This window comes from Crocuta crocuta, unplaced genomic scaffold (genome assembly GCF_008692635.1).
Source record: "Crocuta crocuta isolate KB4526 unplaced genomic scaffold, BGI_CrCroc_1.0 scaffold84, whole genome shotgun sequence".
Classification (NCBI taxonomy): Eukaryota; Metazoa; Chordata; class Mammalia; order Carnivora; family Hyaenidae; genus Crocuta; species Crocuta crocuta.
Genome location: NW_027530213.1, coordinates 834,368 through 859,281, shown reverse-complemented (window position 1 = coordinate 859,281; position 24,914 = coordinate 834,368). Strand labels below are relative to the sequence as shown.

At 43.2% G+C, this 24,914-nt stretch overlaps 1 protein-coding gene across 1 annotated transcript in view; it reads right to left on the bottom strand.

The window, feature by feature from the left end:
* The window catches only part of DSCAM (DS cell adhesion molecule), a 643,763-nt gene that overhangs the window by 159,685 nt on the left and 459,164 nt on the right, over positions 1–24,914 (bottom strand). The gene's annotated exons all lie outside the window — the stretch shown is intronic.

The window sequence follows — 24,914 nt, the reverse complement described above, 5'->3', positions numbered from 1 at the left end:
TTCTTACAGATTCTGATACAGATCTTGGAAGGCAAGAAGTTTCCATGGAAACAGAACCAGCAGCTTCTGGTGGCTTGGGGAGAGATACACAGAATATTTGGGTCCAAAACCATGTTCTAACTTTTGAGCAACTGCTTTACGTTCAGATGTTTTTCAGAAGAAGCGCAGAGGGAGAAGATAAGCCATTATCTCCACTAACACTTGTGGTGGTGGCCTCAGCCACCTTCTGCCACCAGTTGCAACAGCATATTGCCTTGTGGCTCCCTGGAATTCAGGGACATGTCTCCTGGCAGATGAGATCATGGCACTTCCCTCTGTAGAGAATCCTAGGAGCTTCTCCACCTGAAGATTCTTGTCCAAGACAGACCAGTGCCCAGGACCTGGATCCTGTCTTCAGCCCTGCAACCCCCACCCAATTTTAAATTTTGGATGTTTTGCCCTTTCCTTGAAGCCATTTTGACCCCTTGATCTTCATCCTGTGTCAACATCTATTCCCATAGAACCTTCTTTATTTGGCCCCTAATGTATGCTTCCATCCACTTATATGAATGCATACGTGTTTTTTGTTAATTTGGTTTTCTGGATTTGGTTGTCATATTTGGTTTATTTCATTTGGTTATCACTTTTTCCCTGCACGTGTTTTTCACTTGTTTATGCCAGTATCAGGGACATAAAATGCCCTTTGAAAAACATCTCATGTAATAAAGAGGATGATAGTTACAGCTCACATATATTAAGTTAAGAATTTACCTGCTTTTCATTTTTACAGCAACCCTAGGAGGTAGGGTGCTATTATCACCCTATTTTAGGTGTGCAGAATTGAGGCAAAGACAGACTGGGTGACTCATTCAGTCACACAAGTAGTAAGCAGGAGAACCAGAATTATGATATAGGCAGCCCCTACTTTTCCCACCTGGTTTTGCATCCATGAACAACTGGGTTTAGTCTTTTTTAAAATGTTTATTTATTTCTGAGAGAGAGAGAGAGAGAGAGAAAATGTGTGAGCAGGGGAGGGCTAGAGAGAGAGGGAGACACAGAATCCAAAACAGGCTCCAGGCTCTGAACTAGCTGTCAGCACAGAGCCCGACGTGGGGCTTGAACCCACGAACCGTGAGATCATGACCTGAGCCAAAGTCGGACGCTTAACCGACTGAGCCACCCAGGCACCCTCAACTGGGTTTAGTCTTATCTGTTCTTGAGTTGTCTGTACAATAGGATCATACTGTCTGTACTGTTTTGTGTCCTTTTATTCTGTTAGTTTAGAAATTCTTTTTAGTTTTAAGTAATCTCTGTGCCCAACATGGGGCTCAAACTTACAACCCTGAGATCAAGAATTACACACTCTGCCAAGTGAGCCTGCCAGGCACCCCTGTTCCATATTTCTATGACATCTACAATATATATTCAGTGCCTGCAGGTGTTTTCTCTGCTATATAACACTTCTTTGTGTGAATATTCCATGGTTTGTTTATTTCAGAAGTGTCTGATTCCACACCACTTATGAACATTTCTGTGTGTGAACCCTGGACATGCATGCATGAATTTTTTTTTTTAGGGAACATAGAGGGGGTGAGATTTCTAGCTATTTCTCTATGTATTTGCATTTCTCTGAATTTATGAGACAGTGCCAAACAGCTCTCCAAAACAATTGTACAGATTTACAGCCTTGCCATCAATCTTTGTTATTAATTTGTTGACAACAGTGGCTCTTCAAGAGTGGTCCCTGGGCCAGCAGCAGGAACAGCACTTGGGAACTTTCTAGAAATGCAACCCTGGGCCTGGAAGCCCGAAGAACTCTCCATGAGATTCTGGTGCACTCCACAGCATGAGGACCATGGCTTCAGGGCTGCTCTTGGCATCCCCTCTGCCTGCCCCAACCCAACTACCCCCAATCACTGGGGGTGAGTGTTCTGCAGAAACAGTGCTGGGTTTGGAATCAGAAGAGCTGACTGAGCTCTGGCACTGCCAATTTGTGGACTCTAAACTTCCGTGAGTGTTTATACTCTGAGCCTGATCCCTCAGTGGGTACCATGGTGATGCCTCCTCAGTACAGAGCAGCTGCAAAGATCAAATGCACAGGAAGTCCTTTGTAGACTCTGACGGTTTATAATGTTAGTTATTTTTTTCTCTAGCTAATATTTGCATCCATGTCTTGTTTTCCCAACTAGATTTATATCCTACCAGGCTGAAGGAGATTTTCTATAGATGTATATAGGCAAAGACGAGAAGTGGGGGAAAAACCAGCATTAGGGTGAAGGGATTGTAGAGATTTTAAATATCTAACCATGCCATGTGATTTCTATAACATTTGAGCAATAAATAAAACATGTTTAAAAGCAAATCTCCCTTTTGTAGATTCTAAATGAAATATTAATGGATTTGGTAAATAATATAATGGCTGTATCCATCACATCAGCTAAATAATTGACAGCACAGGTAAAAAAAAAAAAAAAAAGGGAAGGAAAAAGAGAGTGTTTCCTAAGTGCTAAATTCTGATCCTCTGATATGAAGAAAATGGGGTGATGGACTGCTTACTTTCCAAGAAGGTTTTGGGTGTTATTTTCTTTTTTATAATGTTTATTGGTTTTTTGAGAGAGACAGAGTGTGAATGGGGGAGGGGCAGAGAGAGAGGGAGACACAGAATCTGAAGCAGCTCCAGGCTCTGAGCTGTCAGCACAGAGTCCGACGCAGGGCTTGAACCCACAAACCGTGAGATCATGACCTGAGTTGAAGTCTGATGCTTAACCGACTGAGCCACCCAGACACCCCTTGAGTGATGTTTTCAAAGGGATTATTGCCATGGGTCACATATAGAAGAGTCTATATTTGTGTACATTTGTGTGTGTGTGTGTGTACTCAGGGGTGCCTGTATGACTGTGTGCATGTACATGCATATGTGTATATGCACATGTGTGAGCACATTGTGTGTGTGTGCTGGAGGCATATAGGGCAATTTCGAAGCCACTAGAGAATCTGAATTATTTTAAATTCTTTCTCCCAAATTTTATGAGAGCCAAAATGACATGCATTTTTAATAATGTTTATGAGAAAATAAATATGCCATGATATTGTTCCTTTTTAAGAGCTTTCTCCTTCAAGAAGAAAAAAAAATGAAGTGCTCAGATGGTTGCTTGCCCTATTTGGTAGGTTTGCTAAGGCAATGTCTGTTCGGAAAAGAGCTTATGGAGATCCAAAAAGCACCGACGACTTTGCAGACAGAAAAACACCTTTTCTGCAGAAGCAGGCAGCACAGCTGAACACAGCCTTGTGGGAGCCTGAAGCAGCTGCCTTCCCTTAATTCAAGGCGAGGGAAATTCTCTTCACGTACTGAATTGTAAGGTTAATGATACCGAAGGGTAGGGGTCACGTCCAAGCTCACACGTAAATGCCAGCATGTGTGCACACACGGGCTCACACTCACACACGTAACAGCTCATAGCAGTGCTGTTTCCTTGCTTTGTGCTTGGGACTTGTGAGTTTCAGATCCAGGCGTAAAATCCGTGAAGCTTCACTGGTGTGCTTGGGGGCTATTTTCAGTGTAAGCCACTGGCAGGCAACATCTCTTGGTGTCTTATGTTTATGGCAGTTGATAAATCTTACAAAGGAAGAAACACAAAGGAGTGAGGGATTTTTGGCAAACAGCACTGTTAATCAGTACGTGTTTTATGACCAGGCGGCTCTCAGGGGGGTTTTAGATTTCAGAGGCTTGTGAAGTGAAATGTGTAACCGTCCCTCCCAGGGCAGGCGAGCAGGCACTAATTGAGGTATTGACGGCTCTAAATGAAGCAGAAACCCGCTTGGAAGACTCAGCTTCGGAGAAGTGAGTGCTGCCAGTAGTGCATGCAGGGACATTAATGGTTTTCACTCACTGCTCATTCACGCTCCGACATGTGCACTGGAGCATGGAGGCTTGGGCTCCCGCAGTGCACGGCCTGAGCCACAGAGCCACGAGAAATCACCAAGGTATTAAAAATCTCTCCTTTAGCATGTCCCCAGTTTGCAGTCTTTATAGGTGCATATTGATATTCTGTATTTCTCCTTATCCATATATATAACCGGTATAGAAATAAAAAATGGTATAGGAAAAAAGAAAAGAAGAAAAAAGAAAAATATAGCAAAACAGGTATAGGGAATATTTAAGCCCGTTGCAAGAGATTCAGGCACACTAAAGAATATTTAAAGCTTCTCAGGAAGAAAGATGGTAGCAGNAATGGATTTTTTTTTTTTTTTTTACCTCATTTGACCTCTTATATTTAACATGGAAGATCATGTCCATAGATGCATCCTGGCGCGGGCAGCAGCACCTGCGTCCTCACAGAGGCTTGGGTGCCCGAGGAGGAGGGATTGTGAGTGTTGGCTCAACATTCAGCCTGTGCACAAGGGGCTTTGTCTTTCTGAAATCCACCTGGTTCTAAGAATAAGTAATGTCAATGCATGTGTGTAATGAGAGCTTTAAAACACGTGTGTGTTTGTGTGTGCAACTGAGCTGTGATGAAAATGCCCTCATCCAAGTGGATGTGTCCCTGATGACAGGGATGGAATGTAAGGTTTAAACCAGTGGAAGTTGCTTGGGGGAAAGGCACTTGAGGTTGGGGTTGGTGGGGGGCGGCTGTCTGCAGAGGCTGAGAAGCAATCTTCAGACTTGAGCCTGCCTCCCAATCAATGGTGGCTGTGTCAAAGTACAGGTGACTGAGTTTCTGATCCTGCAGGCCTAGGGAGGGTTCCAGAGCCTGTGTGCCCCACGTGTTCTTGGCAACCACATATTGAAACCCACTGGCCCAGAAGCCTGGGTGGCTCTAGCATCAAACATATCCTACCCACTTTGACATGATTAACTGGATGTGTTACACCAAAAAGTATAAAAACTGGGTTTTTACAATTTTTAAAAAATATTTACTTACTTTTTAATAAAAATAAGAATAGTATTTTTTTATGTTTACTTATTTAATTTTGAGAAAGAGAGAGAGACAGAGACAGAGAGAGAGGCAGAGAGGGAGAGAAACAGAGAATCCCAAGCAGGCTTTGAGCTGTCAGTGCAGAGCCCAACGTGGGGCTAGAACTCACAAACCACGAGATCATGACTGGAGCCAAAATCAAGAGTCAGACAGATGCTCAGCCGACTGAGCCACCCAGGCGCCCCTGCTGTTATTAATTCCAAGTAATGGTGTGCCAAACATCCTGAACCCCGGCTTTCCTCATGATACTCACTCAGAAGCAATTTAGGTGAATATTTTGAGATGAAGAAACAAAAATTGTTTGCATGACCTCCAGGCCAGAAACCGCAGTAAAGCTTAGCAGATCTGTCTCCACAACGATTTAAGATTTCTTTCTACTGATAAACAAGCAAACCTCTGAGCAAAACACGAAAAGGAAAATGGCAAATGGGAAAAGATACTGTAACATATACCAGAGAAAGGATCATCACGTGATAAATATCAAGCAAAACAGAATGGAAAAAAATAAAGAAGGATAGAGAGAAATTATTTAAAAAGAAGACATGAGGGACGCCTGGGTGGCTCAGTCGATTGAGTATCCGACTTCGGCTCAGGTCATGATCTCGTGGTTTGTGGGTTCGAGCCCCGCGTACGGCTCTGTGCTGAGCTGACAGCTCGGAGCCTGGAGCCTGCTTTGGATTCTCTGTCTCCTCCTCTTTCTGCCCCTCCCCCATTCTCTCTCTCTCTCTCAAAGAATCAAACATTAAAAAAACTTAAAAAAAGAAGACATGAAATTTCAGTAATCAAATATCAAGATACTCAACTTCTTCTGTTATGACCCTGCAATTCAGTTTCTCATATTTCACCCTAAGAATGATTGGATAGGTGTGTATGTAGAAGGATGCTTCTTGCAACCTTGCTTATCATAAAAACCCCCAGGCACCACATAAATATTCATGATTGTTTAAATAAGTAGCTACACAGCTATAGAATGGAATATGATTCAGCCATTAAAAACACTGAATAAAAGACACCTGTATCAATATGTGTCGGCTGCCAGAACACCACAGACATGGTGACTTAAATTACAAAATTACTCTTCTCACAGTTCTAGAGGCTGGAAGTCCAAGATCAAGGTATCGAAGGTTTGGTCCCTGCTCGGCTTGCAGATGGCCACCTACCTTTTCTCTGTGTGCCACATCTGTGGTTCCTCCCCATCTTCTTAAAAGGACACCAGCCCTATTTGATTAGGGCCCCAGCCTTATGTCATTTAACTTAAATTACTTATTAAAGGCCCTCTCCCAGGGGCGCCTAGGTGGCTCAGTCTGTTAAGTGCCCAACTCTTGATTTTAGCTTAGATCATGATCTGACAGTTCATGGGATTGAGCCCTGCAACTGGCTCCTTGCTGATAGCGTGGAGCCTGCTTGGGATTCTCTCTCTCCCTCTCTCTGTGCCCTCCTCATTTTCTCCTTCTCTCTAAATAATTAAAACAGTTTAAAAAATAAAAAAATAAGGGCTCTCACCCAAAACAGTCACAATGAGGGGGGTTGGACTTCAACATATGAATTTTTGGGGGAGGGGGACACTATTCAGGCCACAACAATGCCAATAACATATTATCTATTGAATTAAAAAGCCTATAAGGCATAATCATTTTTTGTTCTTAAAAATGTATTTAAGAACCTCTCTTTCTCACTCTCTCTTCACCCCTCTTCCTATACAAATAAATCTATGTATATATAGGAATAAAAATTTAAATGTCTTAAAAGATAGTAAATATGTTAAGAGGAGGAATGGTAGGTATATTCACTTCATTTATTTATTTCGTTATTCATTTATTTCTTTGATTTGTCTGAATCTCTTATAATAAACACATTTACTTTTATAAGCAGAAAACATAGTTTTGTTTTGTTTTTGGTTTTCCCGTGATATGAACTTACTGGCTTGAGTTTGTGGTTCCGTTAAAATACCCCAGATTCAGGGCGCCTGGGTGGCTCAGTCGGTTAAGCGTCCGACTTCGGCTCAGGTCATGATCTCACGGTTCGTGGGTTCAAGCCCTGTGTCCGGCTCTGTGCTGACAGCCAGCTCGGAGCCTGTTTCGGATTCTGTGTCTCCCTCTCTCTCTGACCCTCCCCTGTTCACACTGTCTCTCTCCCTCTCAGAAATTAATAAAAAACATTAAAAAAAAATACCCCAGATTCAGCACAGTGTTCAGCTGGGAAAAAAAGGTGCATCAAAACGTCTTTAAGCCCTGGCTGAAGACTCTTCCGGAAGCCGCATTGCTGGGCTGAATCAGACCACAGTTCCACTGTCAAACAAATGACAGAAAAATCTCCAGAGGTCTCTGGCTGGACACACAGACCCTCCCACTGAGCTCGTGCTTTGTGTCTTGTTTTTCTGTGGAGCTCAGACTGCTGCATGCTCTCCTATCGCTCAGTGGTCAGGGTTCACCCAGTTGGAAAAACAACAATTCCCTTCCATCTTACACGCGAAGGGACATTCTGAGAACGCACAGAGAGTGATGCTGAGATACCCACTGTCTACAGGAAGGTCCAATTTAGTGCCGGATGAGATCCTCTTGGGCCGCGCAGTCCAGATATGAAGAGACAGCTGCAGCCGCCCGTTTGGAAACTGCCCCATCTGTCCTCCTTCCCTCTTCTCACCCTTTTATTAAAAACCCAACAGCAAACAGAACAGGGGGAGCTGATCCTCTGGGGGGATGTAGGAAGCATTTGCTGGCGATGGGAGCAGCCCTCCACGTCCAGCTAAGAAAAAAGCCTTCACAACAAACAGCCCCGATGATCAGGTCTGAGCTATTGTGACTTCTTTCTGGAAGCTTTAAGTGCAAGGGAGCCGACAGCTATTGAGGGGGCACAATTTTGAGAACCTGCAATCAGGGTTAATTGTGGAGTTGAGGTTCTGCGGGTTTAGAGAGGCTGCTTGTAGCCACTTGGACACAGAGCGATTTCCCCCTCGTCCCTCACGACGGGGACGCTCAGGGCTGGTTGCTATGAGTGATGAGGCGCACCTGATAACAGCCTGTGGCAGGGGCTTGTTAAGGAAGTGGTGGGGGGGGGTGGTGAGCACTCGGCAGAGTAGGCAGCCGAGCCGACCTGTCTAGGATGATGTCAGGCTTGGAGCACAATGACAGAAGAAGGGTGAGGCCAGGAAGGGCTTCTTATTTTCTAGACCCTGCAGTGGGCGCGTCTGCGCCTGTAAAGGCTCCCACCTCTCTCTTCTTCATCGTCTCGTCCAGTCTCACCCTTGCAGATCGCATCTGCTCGGGCTGTTGCGGTGGGTTATTTGGGGGCAGTGAGCGGCCTGTTTTCAGCTGCCGTCTCACACAGCTGGAAGTCAGCCAGACATCTGCAAATGGATGGCATGCCACCCCCTCATTGTGGCCAAAGCCAACGTGGCAGCTTTCCCCCCAGATTCGCTCCCGCTCCCTATCCCCGCAGCCAGGGCTCAACCTTGGACTCGCTCCAGGCCCCCGTGCTCATCAGGGACCTGGCCCTCTTGGGTGAATGCTCACAGCATCGTTCACCACAGGTGTGTCCCTAGCACACAGCCGTCAGCTCGTGCAGGCCTGGGCTGGGCTGTGACAACGGCACTGTAACCCTGTGTCCGCCCTGCGCCATCTTGCCCCACTCCCATCTATTCCAAACCTCTGCCCGGTTCAGCTTCCTAAAAAGCCACTCACAGTATGACATTCTCTCACTTGCAATTTACGGTGGCTCCTACTATCTGCTATCTATTTCCACAGCTTCAAGTCGAAGACATTTGCAACCTCTGTGCAGCCTGTGTTTCCACTCACCAAGTAACTCCTCCTTCAATCGAAAATTCTGCTCTTGCACTTGAACCCACTTTGTGTGTTCCTCCACCTCCCTGATCCCATAGGGGAACACACTTCCCCTTTTCCAGGACAGCCGGTTGGCACTGCTCTAGCTTTCCCAAAGTCCCCTCCATTCCTCCAGTCTGACTACCACCCAACCCCCCCTCCCCGCGTGTAAACTCACACTCCTCTCCGCCCCCACCTCACCTCTCCAGGACCATGTCCTCTCTGAACTCTTCCAACACGGTCACGTCTATGTCACACATGTTCTACACGTCCACCTGCTGTCTTTTGCCCTTTGGTCTTATGTTTTTGGGGACATTACTTATTAAACACTACTTATTTTGAGAGGTGCCTGGGTGGCTCAGTTGGTTGAGCATCCAACTCTTAATTCCAGTTCAGGTCATCATCTCATGGTTTGTGGGATCAACTCCCTCATAGGGCTCCATGCTGACAGCTCAGAGCCTGCTTGGAAATCTCTCTCTCACACACACTTTCTGTCCCATCCCCCCCCATACTCTCTCTCAAAATAATTAAGTAAACTTAAAAAAAAAAGTTTATTTTGAAGTATAGACTCACAGGGATTTGCAAAACTAGTGTTGAGTCCTGGGTACCCTTCGGCCAGCTTCTACCAATACTGAGATTTTACATTCCTGTGGCACAATATCAAAACCAGGAAACTGCTGGGGCGCCTGGGTGGCTCAGTCGGTTAAGCGTCCGACTTTCACTTAGGTCATGATCTCGCGGTTCGTGGGTTCGAGCCCCGCATCGGGCTCTGTGCTGACTGCCAGCTCAGAGCCTGGAGCCTGTTTCAGTCTGTGACTCCCTCTCTCTCTGACCCTCCTCTGCTCACGCTCTCTCTCTCTCTCTCCTAGAAATAATTAAAAAATATTAAAAAAACAAACAAACCAGGAAACTGCCATTGGGGTATTTCTATTAACTGAAATATATACCTTACCTGTTTTTCACCATTGCTAAACCCACGTTTGCGTGTGTGTGTGTGTGTGTGTGTGTGTAGCTGTATGTAACTTTATCTAATTATAGAGTTGGGCACCCACCATCGGTTTTACCACCACAAAAGAAGTCATTGTTGGTCCCTTTTTGTATCTGCACCTGGCCCCACCCCAACCTTGCCCTGTCTCCTAGAAATCACTAAATTATTCTCTCCTTGTGCAGTTGTGTCCTTTGAGGATGTTATATAAACAGAACCTTTTGAGACCACCTGTTTTCACTCAGCTTACTTGCTACTCTTCTGGTTGCTGTGATCATCCATAGTTTCTTCCTTGTTCTCGCTGGGCACTATTCTGTTGGACCAGAGACTTTTCAACCATTCACCAATGAAGGACATGAGGTTCCTTTTCCCAGAATTTGGCTACTATGAATAAAGCTTCAATGACCATTCATGAATGGGGATTTTTGTGAACATAAGTTTCCGTGTCTCTGGGGTGAATGCCCATGAATGTGATTGCTGGATCGTGTGGTAAGTACGCCTTTGGTTTTATAAGAGGCTGCCAAACTAGTTTCAAGAATGGTTGCACCATTTTGCATGTCCACCAGTAATGTATGGGAGATCCAATTTCTCCACATCTTGGCCAGTATGTGGTATTATAGCCTTNNNNGTTTTTTGTGTTTTTAGTGTTTTTTTTTTTTTTTTTTTTTTTTTTTGCTGCTCTTACACATTTATAGTGAGGCATCACAGTTTTTAAATTGCTTACTTATTTTTGAGAGAGACAGAGAGAGAGCACAGAGTGTGAGCAGGGGATGGGCAGAGAAAGAGGGAAACACAGAATCTGAAACAGGCTCTAGGTTCTGAGCTCTCAACACAGAGCCCGACATGGGACTTGAACTGAACTCAAGAACTGTGAGTCAAGACCTGAGCTGAAGTTGGATGCTCAACCTACTGAGCCACCCACGTGCCCCTGTGAGTCATTACATTTTTAATGTGCAGACATATCTGCTCGTCAATCAAGTGATGGGGTGACCATTTCCAAAGGCAACACTTTGCAGCTCATGTGCTCCCCAATGTGTGGCTTGGACTCATGAACCATGAGATCATGTGATCATGACCTGAGCTGAAGCTGGATGCTCAACCAACTGATCACCCAGGCTCTCGCCCCACTCCTTTCTTGCTACCTCTCCACTCCAGATTGTAAGCTCCTTGAGGTCAAAGATTGTGTCTTAATTGTACAGACTCCAGTGACTCCTACCTGGTAGCTGCTATACAAATACAGACATTTGTTGTATGGGAATAAAATACTAGAACTTTTATCCAAAGGAAGGTGTTCAAGGCAGAGAGAGCAGACATTCAAGGGCACAGGGGTGTAGCTGTGTGTCTCAGGTGAGCCGCTGAAGGGAGGGGTTCCCCTATAACCGATTGCAGAGTAAAACATCAAGAAGGGGTAAGACTAAGGCCGAGGGCAGGCCCTGAAGCACCTTCTGGAACAGGCCGGAGTATCTGGATTGAACACAAAGAAAGTGAAGCTCTACTTTAGAATTTTAAACGGGAGTCAAACACCTGAGTTTTCATGCATTGTAGTCAAAGAACAAAGACTTTATAGATCATTTTATTTGATTTTTTGGTTTGAAATGGAGTTCCTCCTTAGTCTTTGATATTCTGTATTAATATACTTATTTTATTTAAGTTCTGTGTGCATTCATTTTTTTAATTTATATTAAGGTTTGTTTTTCTTTTAAGAGCAGTTAAAGATTCGCAGCAAATCGGAGGGGACAGCATAGAGGTTCCCCACACACCGCCTAACCCTCTGGTTGGTTCCATTGACTTTTGTTAAGAAGCATGTGCTGAAGCCTTCAGCATTCTGGTTCTGTCACTTCCAGCTATATTGTGCCTGTTTTTTCATGCTTGGATACAACAATTAGTTTATAAAGCCTCCATGCCTCACTCTGTGTATTATCGTCCATCCATTTGGTCAATGAAGGACCATCTCATTTTTCAGGGTAAGTGCTTTCTTCCTGGGTTCTATTTTGCTGGAGATAAAGATTGCACTGTTTGCCTTTATGTGTGTGCATTTCCCTGACATGCCTTGGCCACTGTTTCTGAGAAGCTGTGCTCTCCCCAAAGGCTTTCTGCTTCTGACGCGGCGGATTCTCTGAGGTACAAAGAAAAGACGTCGTTCTTTGGATTCTTCCAGGCACTAAAGCTCTTTGAGTCCTTTACCAAAGTGCGGAGACTGCCTTCTCTCTACACCTCAGGCACTGAGGAATGGCCTTGCACCCCCAAATCTTACAGATTTGGTGAGAGAGCTCTTTCATTTCATTTTTTTTCCTTATAGCACATTTCCAACCTCCTGAGATTCTAATTCCAGTCCGTCAGGTCAGCAGATACTGGACTCATGTCCTTTTGGAGATGCCTGTGGCTTTGTTCCTTCATCAAACTTACCTACTTCTTTTCCCTTAGTCAGTCTGTGGTGCCAAAACACCTCCAGTGGACGTGCTCCATCAGACCCTAATGTATTGGAATCCCAGAAGTTGACATAGCAGGTCAAAGTGACCTTCTGCTATTCCAGCTGTCAATGAAGGCAGTGGAGTGCTCGGTATACCAAATGTCCATCTGTAAGCCAAAGGCTTTCCTACAGGCCAGATATGGTTCCCTGGGAGTTACTCTGGTGGGTGACCACATTTTCCAGTGGCAGCATGAACCCACACCAACTTTGTCATATTTTTATATTGAATGCTGTTATATGTACTCTTATAATTTATTAGGAAATATTTCATTCCCATACAGAGAAATACATAATAACAAATGAACATCCATATGCCTCTATGGATAAACACTGCCATCCTGTGGCCCCAGGTCACCACTCATCTCTACTCTCCTGACCCTTAGTTTTTATTGAGGCATCAGGGCCATTTGATCTGGGAGCTATACAGTGGGAGGCAACCACAAAATATGTATTGTTGCAATATTCTCATGTGCTAATTTTTTAAAAGAGATTTTATTTTTTAGAGCAGTTTTAGGTTTACAGTATAATTGAGATCAAGGTACAGAGATTTCCCATTACCTCCTGCTCCCACAGAAGCATAATCTCCCCATTATCAACATCATTCACTAGAATCATACTTTTTTTTTTTAACCAAGGATGAACCTACATTGACACATCATACTTACCCAAAGTGCATAGTTTACCAAAGGTTGGTGTTGTACATTCAATGAGTTTGGACAAATAAATGTATAAGGACATCTGTCCATCATTAAAACATCATACAGACTATTTTCACTGCCCTAAAAATTCTCTGTGTTCTGCCTGTTCATCTCTTACCCTGCCCACCCCTGGCAACCACTGACCTTCTTATTGTCTCCATAGGTTTTTCTTTTCCAGAATGTGATAGAGTTGGAATCATACAGTAGGTAGCCTTCTCATACTTGCTTCCTTCAGAAATAGCATTTAAGCTTCTTCCATGCCTATTGGGGTTGATAGCTCATCTCTTTGTAGCACTGAATAATATCCCATTGTCCAGTTGCATCGCTATTTGTTTATCCATTCACCTACTGAAAGACATCTTGGTTGCTCCCAAGTTTTGGTAATTATGAATAAAGCTGCTATACACACCTAAGTGCTTTTTTGTGTGTGTGTGGACATAAATTTCCAGCTCTTTTGGGTAAATACAAAGGAAGGATATTGCTAGATGGTATGGCTAAGGGTATGTTTAGTTTTATCTGAACATCTCATACAATGTATGAGAGTTCCTGTTGTCCCACATCGTTGCCAGAATTTGGTACTCTGAGTGTTCTGGATTTTTCCTATTCTAGCAGGTATGTAGTGGTATCTCATCCATGTTTTAGCCTGCATTTTCTTGATGACATATGATGTAGAACATCTTTACACAGGTTTGATTACCAACTGTATATCTTCTTTGGTGAGGTACCTGTTAAGATCTTTGGACTATTTTTCAGTTGTGTTGTTAGTTTTCTTATTGTTGGTTTTAAGAATTCTTTGTATATTTTGGATAACAGTTCTTTATCAGATATGACTTCTGCAAACAGTTTTTCCCAGTCTGTGGCTTGTCTTTTAATTCTATTTGTACAGTTAATAAAAAATAAGACTTTTTTTTTTTTTAACTTTAATGAAGTCCATCTTATCAATTAATCACTTTCATGGATCACACCTTTGGAATTATATCTAAAAAGTCATCACCATACTCAAGGTCATGTAGGTGTTTTATACCTCATCTTCCAGGAGTTTTATAGTTTTGCATTGCACATTTAGTCTCATGACCCATTTAGAGTTAATCTTTGTGAAAGGGGTAAGGTTTGCGTCTAGATTAATTTTTTACACATGTAAACAGCCAGTTGTTCCAGTACCATTGCCTTGGCTCCTTTGTTAAAGATTAGTTGACAATAGTAATGTGGGTCTATTTCTAGGCTCTCCGTTCTGTTCCATTGATCTGTTTGTCTCTTTTGCCAATACCACACTGTCTTAATTAGTGTAGCTTTATAGTCCATTCGTCCTGCAACTTTGTTCTTTTCCTCCAGTATTGTGTTGGCTACTCTGGATCTTTTGCCTGTCCATATAAATTTTACAATTAGTTTGTCAATATCCATAAAATAACTTCTTAACATTTGTATTAGGATTGCATTGAATCTATGAATCTGGTTCAGAAGAACTGACATTGAGTTTTCCTCCCATGAACATGAAATCTCTCCATTTATTCAATGATTTGATTTTGTTTATCAGAGTTTTGAATTTTACTTATTTACATTTTGTATATATTTTGTGATATTTATACCTAAGTATTTCATTTTTTGATTGCTAATGTAAAATGGCACTGTATTTTTTAATTTTAAATTGTACTTGTTAATTGTTTGTATACAGAAGAGTAATGACAGTGATATATTAAGCCAGTAATTTAAAACCCTGGTTTAAACACTTATCAGTTTCAGGAGTCTTTTTGTCCATTCTTTGAGGTTTTCTACAGAGATGAACATGACACTTGAAAACAAAGGCAAATTTATGTTTTCTTTCCCAATCTATATACCTTTTATTTCCTTTTCTTGCCTTATTGCATTATCAAGGACTTCCAAGACAGTGTTGAAATAGAGTGGTGAGACAGGGTGTCTTTGCCTTGTTTCTGATCTTAGTGGGGAAGTTTCATGTTTCCAACCATTAAGTGAGATGACACTAGCTGGAAGTTTGTTTTATAGATAGTCTTATATCAAAGCTTAAAAAAGTTCCTCTCCATTGCTACTCTACTGCTTTACAGAGAGTTTTATCATGACTGATGCTGAATTTTGTCAAATGCTTTTTTGTTTCTCCCACATTTGTTGAAATGATCATGTGATTTTTCTTTTTTAGCATATTGAAGGGATGGATTATGTTTTTTAGTTTTCAAATGTGGGATAAATCCCACATGGTTATAATGTATAATTCTTTCTTTTAAACTTTTTAAGATTCAGATTGCTAATATTTTGTTGATGACTTCTGCATTTATTTCATGAGACATAATGGTCTCAGTTTTCTTTTCCTGGAATATCTTTGTCTGATTCTGGTATTAGAGTAATGGTGGTCTCATAGAATGAGGTAAGAAGTATTCTCTCTGCTGCTGCTTCTTTTTTTTAATGCTTATTTATTTATTTGTTTATTTTGAGAGAGACAGAGCACAAATGGGAGAGGGTCAGAGAGAGAGGGAGACACAGAATCAGAATTAGAAGCAGGCTTCAGGCTCTGAGCTGTCAGCACACAGAGCTCGAACTCATGAGCCATGACATCATGACCTGAGCTGAAGTTGGATGCTTAATGCTTAGCTGACTGAGCCACCCAGGTGACCCTATCTATTCTCTTTGCTTCTTTTTTTCTTTAAAATTTTTAAAGTTTATTTATTTTTTGATAGAGACAGAGACACAATATGATCTGGGGAGGGGCAGAGAGAGAGGGAGACACAGAATCCAAAGCAGGTTCCCAGGTCTGAGCTGTCAGCACAGGGCCTGACGTGGGACCCAAACTCACGAACCACAAAACCATGACCTGAGCCGAAGCCAGCCTCCCAACTAACTCAGCCACCCAGGCACCTGTATTCTCTCTGCTTCTATTCTCTGAATGAGATTGTAGAGAACTGGTAAAATTTATTCTTTAAATGTTTGATATAATTTACCAGTGAATCCCTCTGGGCCTGGCATTTTCTGTTTTGGAAGGTTGTAGTGATTGATACAGGCCTATTCAGGTTGTCTATTTCTTCTTGAGTGAGTTTTGGCAGGTTGTGTCTTTTAAGGAATTAGTCCATTGCATCTGACTTGTCAAGGCAGAGATAAACTGGGGTGGGTAATAACAGAGAGAACTGGCCCTATTCTATGGCATATACTCAAATCTCATGATTGGTTGGCTACAGCCAGACATATGATGAATATATATCACACACTAATGAGGAGTACAATGATAAAGTATCCATATTTGTCCATCTAGAACCCTGTGTAAGGTGTTATTAACTCTCATGTTTCCAGAATGTTCTTTCCTAAAATTATACCTCAGCTATTGCATTATCTTCTTCAAAAAGAGTTTAAGCTTCCTTTCTCCTATTTCCCACACTCAAATGTAAACTGTGCACAAATAAATTTATTAAATGTAATTTATTTTAATTTATATATCTAACAATCAAAAGGGAACGACTTTTTATATTTCTTCAGCATTGTTTCCTGGTAGAGGGAGTCTATAGTGTCAAACATAAAAGCTTCCAAGAATCAAAGAGATAAAGCAATTGCAAAGTTGCCTAAGCTGGCCTAGAGCAGAGATATTTACTTATAGTAGGAATTCTTATCAGGGTTCCACGGGTCCTTAGGGGATCACAAATAGAATTCCAGTTTGTATGCACATGGTCGATGTTCTATGGCAAGAAGCCAGAGCTATCCTCCAATGCTTAAAAGAGCTCATGGTCCCCACATTTCCAAATTTTTGCTTTAAAGCCACAGATTATTTCAGAGCATCAAGATTTGGCTATGACCTAACTATAAATCTATAAAGAAGTCCAGAGAAAACAGATGTCATTGTGAAGGGAGTTGACAGCTATGGAAGCAAGTAAGAAAAAGCAAACAGAACCAGGGAAGGAGCTATCCACGTTCCTTCCAGAACAGAGGTAGTCTGGAACCTCCAAATGTCAGGCATTGGGGTTGGACTGGCAAAGCATCCACAGCAGAAAACAATGCAGAGCAGTCTTATTGGGCAGCTCCAGTAAATACTCGGTTTCTGTTTCTAGCGCCCTCTGTTCTGATTCTAGTAATCATGCCAAGCCCTCTCTGGCAGTCCTTTGTCTTCTCATGTGGCTCCATCTACTGAAAGGGGTATTCTTCTCATGAAGGAATTAGCCTCATGTATTTGGCTGATCTGAGGAGAAACCCACTATCAATGCCCAAATGCAGACCGGAGCTGAGGAGCAAGAGTCACGGCTATCTCACCAGGGCATAGAATGGCGCTCTGTATGATTTCTTGGGAGGAGGTGCTATCAACAGTGCTTGTCATCACTGTGGAGGAAGTGCCTTTTCTAGAAACTTCTGTGACCGAGCAACACCTAGGGGTGCTATATCATGATGGCAATCTGTTACTGTTTGTAAACCCGATATTCACAGGGATTTTGCAATCCATAACAATGGATTTCTGGAGATCAGAAATAGGATGCCACCATAAACATACTGCAAGCCCTCTGTCACTCTCTCCCAACAGTCTCCCAAAGGCAAATCAATCCTGCTCATTTCCCCATGAACCTAATGAAGTTAAATTGCTCAGACAGTCATCATGGTGCCAGAAGGGAAGAGCCAGTGAACTAGGAAATAAGGCTTGAAAATGCCCCACTTATCTCAGCATTCTGTGTTGAGTGTTTAGGACGCCATCCTTACTGGGAAATACTTTTAAGACAGCTACCATTGCTTTCCTTCATGAGCCGTGAGAACACCTATCACTCATGGCAACGGAATGACACATCCCTCTGCACGACCTAAGCTGCTTCTCACAGAAGGGCACACATTCTCACACAAGGGCATGCATTTTCACACAAGGGCACGCATTCTCACACAAGGGCACGCATTTTCACACAAGGGCATGCATTCTCACACAAGGGCACGCATTCTCACACAAGGGCACGCATTTGCTTTGTGGGACCTCTCTCAGATACTGTGATACCGAGGCATTTACATCACTGGCAATAAAACTATTCTTTTTAAAAATGTTTTAATGTTTACTTATTTTTGAGAGAGAAAGAGAGAGAGAGAGAGAGGCAGAGAGAAAGGGAAACACAGAATCCAAAGCAGGCTCCAGGCTCTGAGCTGTAAGTAGAGAGCCCATGAGATCATGAGCAGAGCCAAAGTCAGGCGCTTAACCTATTGAGCCACCCAGGTGCCCTGGAATAAAACCATCCTTTTGGAGGGTTGATATTTTCCATTTTAATTAATTAATTAATGTGATCTTATTTGGAATAAGGGTCTTTGCAGGTATAAGTAAGGTAAGGCCCTCTAGATGAGATAATCTGGAAGTATGGTGGGTCCTAAATCCAATGCCGAGTGTCTTTGTAAGAGACAGAAGAGAAGGACACAGAAATGCAGGAAAGAAAGTCACATGTGGTCAGGGGCAGATACTGGAGTGACACATCTAAAGCCAAGGAACATCAAGGGTTGTCAACAGCCACCAGAAACTAGGAGAGAGGTAAGAATGAATTCTCCTTCAGAAACTCCAGAAGAAACTGACTCTAGTGACATCTTTATCTCAGACCTCTGGCCCCCTGAACTGTGAAAGAATACATTTCTATTGTTTTTAGTCACCGATTTGTGGGAATTTGTTCTGGCAGCCCTAGGAGATGAAGGCAACCCCCCCCCAAATAATCTAAATAACATGAAATTTCATTTCATGAAAACTTACTATTCCATGTTTTTTACTTCATGTTATATGTGTTGCTTTATTTTGTGCATCAGGGTTTCTGAGATATTTTTTTCTCATCCTAAGAGCATGAATATAAACAGATGTGGCCAAAAATGTGCACCCTGAGCCAGCAACAAAGTGAAGAGACCTACTGCTTCTTCATGGCCTCTGTTCCCCCGTGTACCTCACTGGTTTAGAATCAAGCTATGGGGTTAGGTGTGTCATGAAGGTACATGAACAAAGCAGCTTTAGAAGCAGCTTGTAAGTGGCCACCAAAATACATGTTAAGAAGTTTGTTTCCATCATACATTTCTTTCTTTTTTTAAAGTGTTTATGTATTTTGAAAGGGGGAGGGGCAGAGAGAGAGAGAGAGAGAGAGAGAGAGAGAGAGAGAGAATGAGAATCCCAAGCAGGCTCCACACTGTCAGCACAGAGCCTGACACGGGGCTTGAGCTCATGAACCATGAAATCATGACCTGAGCTGAAATCAATAACGGAGCCACCCAGGAGCCCTTCCACCATACATTTCTACTCACTTACTTTCTTACATAGATAGATAGATGATAGATGATAGGTAGGTAGGTAGATAGATAAATAGATAGATAGATAGATAGATAGATAGATAGATAGATAGATGATAAATAGATAAATAGATCAAGATATATAGATATGGATACCTATATGTAATGTTGACATGAGTAACATATGATGGTTGTAGAGAAGTCCTGTTTAACTTATTGAGTTTTTACCTGGGTTCTATGTAGGAGGTGTCTTGTGACCACTACAGATCATTTCTAGAAGCTAAGAGACAATGCTGGGTGGCTGGCATGGAGATAGAGGGCAGGAGAAGCCTAGAACGGAACTGATTTGAGAGGATATGGAAGGATGGACTCCTTCTCTTGAAAAGAAGCTGAGACACAGCAGGCTCCTGGAGGAGGGGGAAAGGAGGCCAGCTCCAGGAACAGCGTAGGGTTTCTCCCCTCCAGCGTAGGGTCTCTACCCTCCAGTTTCTGTTCTCTAGGGGCACCTCAGGACCTTGGCCTGGTCATTGAGGGTCATCCAACCTGCAGCGAAGGGACAGCCATGTTGCAAGGCAAAGACCCCTTAGCAAACTCTGACGCTGCAGGCACCCAGCCCCTCAGCTTTCAACAACATGGCACACTGCTCTTCCTTGTCTACTTTCTTTCCAGAATCTTCCTTTAGGTAGAGGCAGGTAGAGGGGAGAGAGAAAAGCAGCACATGCTTCTTCTATTTCCACCCAAGTAACCTCCAATCCTGTCTTCCTGCAACTCACCACATGTGAGCTGGGAGGGTCTGGACACCAGGTTTGCTTCTGACTCTAGTCTGAATTCACTGGCCCTGTAGTTGCTCTGCTCCCTGGACTACGGTTCACGGAGAAGTCCTGATGGAGTACCCACCTTCCTCTCACTTTCCCCATGAAGCTCAACACACATCAGCTTCCTTTCTCTGCAGCTTCCTAGGAGACCGGGCTGTGGATATGCAGCTGTCACGTGAGCCCAAACCACTCTCTTACCTCAATTAAGCCACTGTTGGTTTTGGTTGTTTTTAATTGCTACCGAACCTGGGTCCTAATTTTTGTGCCACTGCCTGTCTTTGTCCTGGTTTCACCCCGTGTTTCTAGGGTGGGAGCAGGGAAGTTTCTCCTCTGAAGACCTCACCCCTGCCTTTGGGGGTCCCATGCCTCCCTGCATGTGTCTTTCCTTTACAACATGCCACAGCTCTGACCCTTCTCTACCCCACGGCCCCTATTGGCATTCTGATTTTTTTACTTTGTTTTGGATTCAAATGCTCCTGTGGGCAGTAGCTTGGTCTTCCCCAGTAGGCATGTGCTGGTGTGTAAGGCCTCACTACCGGGCATGCACTCCCTCACTTAGCTAGTCAACTCAACCACTTTATTCCTCAACTACTCACTCAATCGTTCCTTCAATTTTACAAATATTTATCAGGTGCCCACTGTGTCAGGCACTGCACCAGGTGCTGGCTCCACGGCAATGGTCAAGGTCATTGGAGTCTCTATCCCTCTGCAGCTTCCCTTCCTAGACAAACAATAAAACAGCCAACACACATAGGGTGAGGTGTCAGGCAGTCAGTGATACCTGGGTTTGCAAAACAAAGTCTCCCTCCCTTTTGCTCCTGTTCATAATGCTTTTCAGGTAGTTTGCTGCCCCGCCCACTCTGGCGGGATGGACGCATCGCCTTCTCCCCAGCCAGTCAGAGCTGCCAGCCAGCCTTGCCACCTAGAGCCATTTTCCTGCAGAGACTCTTAATTTAAATATTTTTAGCACAGTCATTCACTATAGATTTTCATATTTCACGTTTCATATTTTATCTTATCTACATAGCTACTCTTGAGTCTTGCCTATAGACTTTGCCTATAGACTTGCCTATAGATTTTCATATTTCACATTTCATATTTTATCTTATCTACATATCTACTCTTGAGTCTTGCCTATAGACTTTGGGACCAACAGCATCCTCAGAACATAGGATCCCTATTTCCAGGGGGACTTTCAATTTTTCTTTTTCTTACTGAGCCATCTTTCTTGAGCCCCAGTATATCATTTCCAGAGTCTCTCAAGCTCCACTTCTTCACAATTCTGTCTCCTCTCCCATATGCCTACCACTTTCTCAGGAAACTCATTCCCAACATTCTCTCTTTGGCATTGTTTTTTCTCTTCCATGATTTTAGAGAGGAAAGGAGGCTCAGCTGTGTGCAATCTGTCATCCCAGACCCCAAAGTCACAGTGGCCTTTGCCGAGGGGCTGTTTTTGGCCTTAGAAGACGGAGTGCCTGAGGCTCAAAGAGCACCCATGGAACACAGAAATTCTGACTCAAGGGAGGCAACTCAGGAAAACCGACACCCCATTAAATCTTCACATGGGTGGCCACAAACTGGTCATAAGTGTCCACCCCGTGGGACACTGGATGTGGGCGAGCAGCTCCCCATCTCTGCTGCTATGGCGCAGACTCTGGAGCAGAGCCTGGACTCACTGCTCACGAATGAACACATGGGTGAAGCATAAGTCCTGGAGGCTAATATGTACAGATTGATGTAAGGGGATGCAATTAACTTGAGTCTGGGAGGATGTTATGGTGAAAGTAGATCACTGGCTTTGGGGGTCCAGAGACCTGGGCTCTTTGCTGGGGCTGCTTCTCTTCTTATGGAAAGAACTTGTAGGAAGAGCCCCCTTCATTTCTATCTGCTCATCTGTAAGATCTGGGGCTTAACTGTATGGTTTTAAGGCCCTTACAGCTTGGAGATGCTCTGATTCCACTTGACACTTAGAGCCTTCTGTCAGAAGGTGGTCTGGAGGGAATCATTCCATATGTGGGATGAGTAAAGTGCTGGAGCCGCACCGGGCTCGCTGGGTGACAGTCACAGCGAGGAAATGGCAGTGTTTGCACAGCTCCTGCCATGAGAAGCAAAACTGGTATCTCCTTCTGCTACTACTGGCTCATGTTGGAGATGAGCCTGCTGGTATTGACCAGCAATATTCCAAATCAGACTGATATTCCCCACACAGATCCCTCATAAGGAAAAGCATATTCCTGCCTCTTCAAAGAGATTTTAGATGAAAGCACTGCGGATGATTGTCAAAAGGCCCTTCCTATGAGCCTTGTAGACCCAAGACTTAGATCATAAAGAGGGTTAAGAACACGAGAGTTACAACTGATCCTGGCCCTGGGACAAAGAGCCTAATTTAGAGTTAAGGTACAGATAAGGGCAGAACTTAAGTTAATACTTAGACCTTTTCTAACCGGTGATGTATGGCAGTCCCTTCCCTAAGGCCTACTTTCCACAAACATCCTCCCTTACACTGGCGTCTGGGATGAGGATAGATAAGAGTAGCCAAAACATAAACCCAAAAACAAAGGCCGACACATTTAGGGCCTCCATGGTGTTTACACATTCAGCATCAAGTCAAAAAAGTTTCCACAAACAACTTATTAACCAGCTCAAAAACATTCACCCTCTTGTGAGCCAGACAGAATGACTCCTAGCCTTTCCATACACTTAACCTATGTCCTAATCCTAGCGTTATTAACTTAGAACAAATATGTATGTCATCCTGTTTTTCACTAAGAACATTCTGTTATTTCCTTAGTTGTAAGATTTACTCAACCTCACTATGATGGGGGTAATTCTGCAAGAATACTTCTGAAAAACCTGTTTTTGTACACTTTTCAAAGCATCTTATCACAAAGAGTTTTCCATTGTAAAAATTCCTTTTTCTGATGCCATGTTATCCTTTGACCTATAAATAAAGACACCAAAACCGACGGGACAGAGATGCTGCCTGGGGATCAGAAAGAATCTTGGGGCTCTCTCACTCTCTCTCGCCAACACCGTCCATCCTTCAGGGACCCCTGGACCGGCTGGAGTGGGTCTCCAGCAGTAAAGCAACCATCTTAGCAACAGGAAGGGTACCTGCCTGGCCTCACATGGGCACAGAGCTGGTCCACACCTGCGGGAAGTGGTAGGCACTGGACTCATGCAAACAGAAATAGGTCAGCATTCATTTCACCTAAGGGGGCATGGCCTTTAGGACAGTCTCTGTAGAACACAATTTCAGGTTAATATTGTTTTTTCAGTTTTCAGAAGAAAAATTCCAGAGCTCTCTATAAGAAATTAGATGAGTTTCATCTTATCTCTTTGATCAACAGTGGTCTATTAAAAACTCGGATGTTTCAAACCTGAGCAAAAAGACCAAATTAATAATAATTTACTGCCGTTGTTCATATGCTTTACAAAAAGGGTAAAGCTCCTCCTTTTCTTTTTTTAAACTTATATGTTTGCATTTAAGACTTTCTAGAGAAGGAACCCGGCATTAAAATGCATTTTATTCCAATATTCCTTCTATAGAACAAGTGATAAGCATAAATGCGTCAAGGTGTGCCATGATTTCTCTTGGCCTCCTATCAGACTTTTGATCCATTTTTTAATGAAATTTATATGAAATTAGTTGCTTTTTGAAAAGCTCTTAAGAGCATCTGGAGGCAAGGTCAGCTGACTTTAGAATGTTGTTTGAAATCATAGAGATTTCTGTATGTGGATATCGATAATCAACACTTGCCATTAATCTATGGTCACTTATACCAGCAGAGTGAGAGCTGCGGAGGGGTAGGGAATGTCAGCCCACTGTTTAGAGCTAAGTTTGTAAAGCCAGGAGTGAACTCATTTGAATAGTTCATCAGAGGATCACTGAATTTTGCACCTGGCAGACAGGACTTGACTTATTGCATGTCACGGGTGACGCCCAGGAGTGTGGCTGGGGGCCACTCGTGCAGATGACCAGGGCAGCCTGTGGATGATAAGGCGGCTGGATGCCTGGTCTCCTGCCTGGAGCCGCTGTCCTGCTCTAGGGTGATAGCAGAGATGAGACACCTCCGCAGGGCCTAATGACAAACGTCTCTTCCTGACTGAGAATTTAATGTCATTTGCCTTATTTTTCAAAGTCAGTTTCCATAGTGGAAAACAAAGATCACTGCATCTGAAAAAGTTGAACAGAACTAATGAACCCCCTTTGTGTGGAGAAAGGCCCAGTGGATAGATTTCTCTCATCTTACTAAAAAGCACCCTGGTTTTCTACAAGAGAACATATCTTGTCCCCTCTATCAAAAATATTATGACAAAGATTTTTATTATTTCAAGATTATTTCCTATCCAATGACTCAGAGGACAATGCATATTTCATAATATTTTATTACATTTCTTGATTAATTTTCCCTGATGGCAAACTAGAAGCTTGATTTAGAAAATTTGGAAAATGGAGAAAAATATGGAGAAGGATGTCCTACTTTGGGCCTCCATAAAAAAAACAAACAAACCATAGATTGGGTGTTTTAAATGACAGAAATGTATGTCTCACAGTTCTGGAGGCTCCCTTCCTGCGGCAGAGGGCTACCCCCTCCTGGCCCCCTTCCCCCACCCCCCACCCGGCAGCCAGGGGCAGCTCTGGTCTCTTCCTCATCATATGGACACTAAGTCCTTTGTGGCCCACCCACCCTGACCTCCTCTAAACTGACTTCCCTTCCACAAGCCCCGCCTCCACATACCTTCAGACTGAGGGTCAGGGTTTCTATATATGAATTTTGGGCGGACACATTCAGTTCAGTCCAGTCCACAATAAAGCACAAAAATATATCACCCGTAATCATGATTCATAGAAGTGAGCATTTTTAACCCTGACATTTTCTGCTCATCTTTTCCATGTGCTTTTCCTCACATTAAGATTATTATATCATTTACACATTCCAGATCCTGCTTTTTA